Genomic DNA, 6000 nt, shown 5'->3' on the forward strand with positions numbered 1-6000 from the left:
GTGGTAAAAATGGACACATTTGTAACATGGCCCAAAGGTATCACCGCTCTGTGACATAGAAAAATAAGTACTTAATCTGTTGATAAGTTTAATATTAATGCAAAATCTTAAAGTTAATTAAGAACCTTGGAAACGATATGTAAAAACGACATTCTGCAGCACTTAATGGCTGTTGGTATAACAAAGTCTGTTAGATTTGTAATTCAATAGAGTCGAACACAATTTTACATTTTTTAAATCTGAAAATTTTACTTGGAAGTAATATTAGCTTATTTGATCAATATAAGAAGTATAGGAAGTCCAGATTATCTACTCTATTCAGGATAAAACAAACTCAAATTTATAAAAAATAAAATTTGTTCTTGCATTATACTTCACATAGGTTAAAATCAAGAAAAAAGCATATTAGCTGTTTTTAAACCAAACTTATTAGCCTGGTATGATATGTTTAATCCCTTGGTTTATATTAACTTTGTTTTTTACAGAAAATTGTTATAAGTGGTAGAAGTTTTGGGGAGAAAGATTTTCTCTTAAAAGGTTAGTACATTAAATAAAGTATTAGAGGTTTAGTTTCTATATTTTCTGGGAATTCTGGGAACATTAAATTTATGTAAGCATTATTAGTGGCTATAAACCAATCAGAACATTTATTTATTGTGATAGACTTTATAATCTAATTTATTAATACAATCTTGATACAGAAAATATTTCAAATACTTGATGTGAGAGGTAAAGAGAAAATGAGAAAAGTCTCACCGGAAACACACGGTGCAGAGAACTTGCAGCTTTCTTTCTGTAACTTCAGCGCTGGGTGAAATCAGCACGGAAACTAACAACCTCCTGAGTCTAGATCTTTTTCTTTTTTTTTTTTTTAACATTTTATTTATTTATTTTGACAGAGAGAGACAGCCAGCGAGAGAGGGAACACAAGCAGGGGGAGTGGGAGAGGAAGAAGCAGGCTCCTAGCGGAGGAGCCTGATGTGGGGCTCGATCCCATGACGCCGGGATCACGCCCTGAGCCGCAGGCAGATGCTTAACGACTGCGCCACCCAGGTGCCCTTGCATCTAGACCTTAAAAACCCATTCTTCTTAGGGGACCCAACACATCATTTTGATGGAGATGAGCACAGAAACAGAAAAAAGGCGAGTAAACCAGATTTTTTGTCATCTGTCACCCATGCAGAGTAGATCCTTCCCACCCCAATGGAGATGGGCCTCCTAATGGCGAACCATGAAACCTGTCTCTCAGGCATTGCTGCTGCTCGTGGGGAAGAAAGTACTGGATCTGGCCAAACCAGAACCAGAATCAAAGCTGGCCAAGAACCAGAAACAAAAACAGAAACAGAGGGTCAGGAGAAAAAGAACCAGTGAGCCAGTGAAGGGAACGTTCGAGTGCCATTTGGGATTTACCCTGGAGATCAATCATCTATGGCCTTGAGGTGCTCTCAGGAGGGGGAGTTCTGTGGCTCTGTTGGGTGAGTCCACCAGGCATCTCGATGGGGCCTCCAAAATTGTCCAACTAATTTGTAGAAAGAGAAAAAAATCATAAATTTCATATAAATAGAGCATGAAGACATGTTACAGATTTATTGAACTCCCTAATAAGGGAACAAGGAGGATGGTGAAGCTAATGCCCTTATTACTCTTTTGAAATATCTTTCTGGTGAGCTTAGTTCACCCCACAGTTTACACACAAAAAAGTCCTGTTGACTATCTCTATACGATGGCAGAATATGATGGGACTCCTCTGGTCGTGGCATGTGAAAAAAATAGCTGGCGGCCACTCATAGTTCTCTGAGGCCTGCAGGCTTTTCCAAGGTCCACATTTTGATGTGGACACAAAGCCAGTGGTGCCTTTTGGTATCACTCACTTCCTGGAAGACCGAGGCCATCATTCCATAGAAGCTCATACCACCAGCCTCCGTCAGCAGCTCCACAGAGGGCTTCTCTCCTGAAGAATCTGCTTGCCTTTTATTCAAAGTTTGTTGTGTTGAACCAATGCAAAAATATATATATATATTTATGTTACTAAAATGTTACTAAACTTTCACTCCAATAACAAGTTATAGTGGCCTACGTTAACGTGCTTTGTAAGCACTATCATTTCTACCAATTACCAGTTTCTTTCAACATAGTTGATTCCAGAACAAATAATATCGCAATATGCTACTAGGCCATGTTGATATTATTTTAAAAATGCATCTGACCTGGCAAAGAGACCCATCAATTACAAACCCCCCTGAGCTGGATCTCCCAGGAGATTTAGGTAACCACAGCATTTAGGACTCCTCTTCTCTGGCTTTTTCCTTTTCCGGCGGTTCTGGGCTGCTCAAATTCTGTTTTCTGGTTCTTCAAGCTAGCAAGCCTGCAGACTTTCTATCCAAATCCCTGCTACCCCTGCTTAGCAGGGACTGGGGCTAGTCTTCAGGCTAAAAGCCACAGAAAACAAGAATTTGCGGCTTCCTTCTTCCAAATACAGACTCCGTTCAGAGTTGGTCTGCTCGGTGGGGGGGGGGGGGGGCCTCCGGTGCTTCCTCGAAGCTGCTTATATTTTGTCCTGAGTTTATGGCGGTTGCCTGAGCGGGGGTCGGTCTGTGAGGAGCCACTCCCATCCCTGGGAGCACCTTCTACAGATGGCCCTTGGGAAGCTAAATTCTTCATCTTAAGTAGTCCCCTTTTACCTGTGGGAGGAGGAATGTCTCAGCTAAAGCTTCTGAGGGTAAACGTATTTATTACACTTTTTCTATATATTTATCTCCCGTGCTGGTGTCTTAATTCAGTACGTGTGACTCTCCCCCTTTCTCTTCTTGCCTGGTCCTCTTCTGTTCCCTGTCCCCTTTCCCCTCTCCGTGGATCTCAGGTTAGATAGTGCTTTGCATCTTACAGATACTTTGGCTCAAATAATCTTTATTTGTTTTTTTCAATTCCTCTGAGACACCAGGGTGAACTACATTGTGACCATTTCACAGATGAGGACACAGAGTCCGTAACCAGCTCAGGCCACAGGGTGAAAACATTTGGACCGGCACACTGGCCCTGATGGGGCTCCGGAGTCCCTGGAGGCGGTATCTGGTGCGAAGAGTCAATGTTAAAAGACAGTTTCTGGGTCGATAGCAGAAGTGTAAACTACATTTTATTAAAATGCTGGGACTTTCAGAAAATTAGTAAATCGTTTGGACTTTATTTTATTTTATTTTATTTTATTTTAAAGATTTTATTTATTTATTTGACAGAGATAGAGACAGCCAGCGAGAGAGGGAACACAAGCAGGGGGAGTGGGAGAGGAAGAAGCAGGCTCCCAGCCAAGGAGCCTGATGTGGGGCTCGATCCCAGAACGCCGGGATCACGCCCTGAGCCAAAGGCAGACGCCCAACTGCTGTGCTACCCAGGTGCCCCTCGTTTGGACTTTAAAAGGGCGTTTTTAAGCAGCTGTAAATCTATGCACTAAGGCGTGATCAACTCTCTGCCTGGTATTGGTGACGAGGGACGTGAAGTCACGATTGTCCATGAGTAAAAAGGGAGACTTTCCAGAACCTGAGATTGTGTTTGACATTTGAGCAGCATGAATGGATTTACGGGTGGTATTGTTGAATTGAAGGTGTTATTGTAGCTGAGGGATTTGGGGGCAGGACTTTGAAAACAAACCACCAACAGAGGGAATCATTTGGGGATTACATGAGGAGTTTGAGGAAGAGGTTAGCCCGCTCAAGCACACGGGGTCGCTCGTGGAGGAACGGCCCCTTGTCAGCTCTGGGTATCGCCTCAGAAACATGCACAAGGACCTTTGCACTTCTAGGCCTCACATCTAGTGTCACCGGCTTCACCCCACGTGAATGTATTACTTCTTGAAATGTATACACTTGACTTTCTAGTCCATATTCGAACTGGCTTTTAAAATGCATTTACGTATCTTAGAACTTCAAAGTTTTCACATATATATTTAATACCTCTGTGGTTAGTACGTATATTTACTTATGATTTATCGTGTTGTTTCCTAAATAGCAGAAATCGATATGTTTGCATTTTGCTAGATCTCCAATAATCTTATCTTCATGGATGTTTAAGCAATTTATAATGCATGCTTATCTCTCACCATCTGTGCTGATTCCGCAACTCAATATGTATCATCATTAGAGACCCGGTCACTGGGTTTTTGTTTTTTCATGCTCTTGTGGGGTCCTAACTCATTTCTCAAGAATATGGTATTGTAGGGGTGCCTGGGTGGCTCAGTTGCTTAAGTGTCTGCCTTCGGCTCAGGTCATGATCTGGGGGTCCTGGGATCGAGCCCCACATCAGTCAGGCTCCCTGCTCAGTGGGGAGCCTGCTTCTCCCTCTCCCTCTGTCCTTCCCCTTTGCTCATGCTCTCTCTCGCTCTCTCTTTCAAATAAATAAATAAAATCTTTTAAAAAAAGAATATGATTTTGCAAATGTTATTGTGATTTTTAAGTTTCTTCTTTAATGAATTTAATGGAAAGTACAAGAGAATCGAGTCTATGTGAGCTTTTTTCTGTATTCTTCCTTGTCTAGAGTTTAATCATTAATTATTAATTATCTTCCTGATTATAATTATAAAGTGATACTGACTTTATCATCATCTTATCATTATTTAGCACTCATTATTAATTAGCATTTGTTAGTGCCTTCAGTGTATGAGACCATCAGTCAAGCCACATTTTAATATTATTAAAACTTCCAATTGTTTATAAATAGACAGAGATTTGTTTTCAGGTTTAGATCATTTGTTATCTGTCCCCTACAGTATGGGGTTGGTTTGCATGTAAAGAGCTAAGACCCAGGGGCACCTGGGTGGCACAGCGGTTAAGCGTCTGCCTTCAGCTCAGGGTGTGATCCCGGCATTCTGGGATCGAGCCCCACATCAGTCTCCTCCACTAGGAGCCTGCTTCTTCCTCTCCCACTCCCCTGCTTGTGTTCCCTCTCTCGCTGGCTGTCCGTCTCTGTCAAATTAATAAATAAAATCTTTAAAAAAAAAAAAAAGAGCTAAGACCCAGAGCTGCCCCAGGGGCCCCAGGCTGAGGGCACATCACACGGGAGCACTCTGGGCCACTGCCTGGGCTCTCCTGCGTCAGAAGGCGCCACAGAGAGCCGGTGTATTGGCACTTCTCATCCCTCCGCACCAGCATGCTCCCTCCTCAACTGGTCCCCCAGAGGGCCCCTCAGCCTCTCAGAAGTCCATCTGCCATTCTGCTCTCACATCAGGCCTCTTGCCCAAGGAATTTTGAGACCCTTTACAATATTAAGACACACAGGCCAAAGGGCTCTCCAACAAAACAGCATTCAGAAACTTTATAGAAAGAGGTGATATGGGACACCTGGGTGGCACAGCGGTTAAGCGTCTGCCTTCAGCTCAGGGCGTGATCCTGGCGTTCTGGGATCGAGCCCCACATCCGGCTCCTCTGCTAGGAGCCTGCTTCCTCCTCTCCCACTCCCCCTGCTTATGTTCCCTCTCTCGCTGGCTGTCTCTATCTCTGTCAAATAAATAAATAAATGAAATCTTTAAAAAAAAAAAAAAGAAAGAAAGAGGTGATATAATTGTTCCAGGCAGTTGGCATGGATCATCATCACTTTTGGAGGGGGAGAGGGGAGTGTGGTTATTTGGTTTTTGTTGTTGTTTTATTTCTTTCTTTCTTTCCTTTTTTTTTTTTTAAAGTAATCTCTACACCTAACATGGTGCTCAAACTCATGACCCTGAGATCAAGAGTCAGATGTTCTACCAACTGAGCCAGCCAAGTACCCTGGTGGTTATTCGTTTTGTCAGCTTTAATAAGATATACATTATATACAATTGACTGCACACACTTAAACGTATACAGTTGGGTACGTTCTGACGTGTGCATACCATGTGAGACCACCACCACCATCAAGGTCATCAACACGTCCATACACCACAGTTAATTCACAGACATCACTGTTCAACAGCGCTTGAGGAAATGCAGAAAAGGGAATGATTTTCTGGGCAGAAGAAACACCTGAGCAGGGTAC

The sequence above is a fragment of the Ursus americanus genome, chromosome 30 (genome assembly GCF_024610735.1).
Source record: "Ursus americanus isolate L20-20 chromosome 30, mUrsAme1.1.p, whole genome shotgun sequence".
In the NCBI taxonomy this organism is placed as follows: domain Eukaryota; kingdom Metazoa; phylum Chordata; class Mammalia; order Carnivora; family Ursidae; genus Ursus; species Ursus americanus.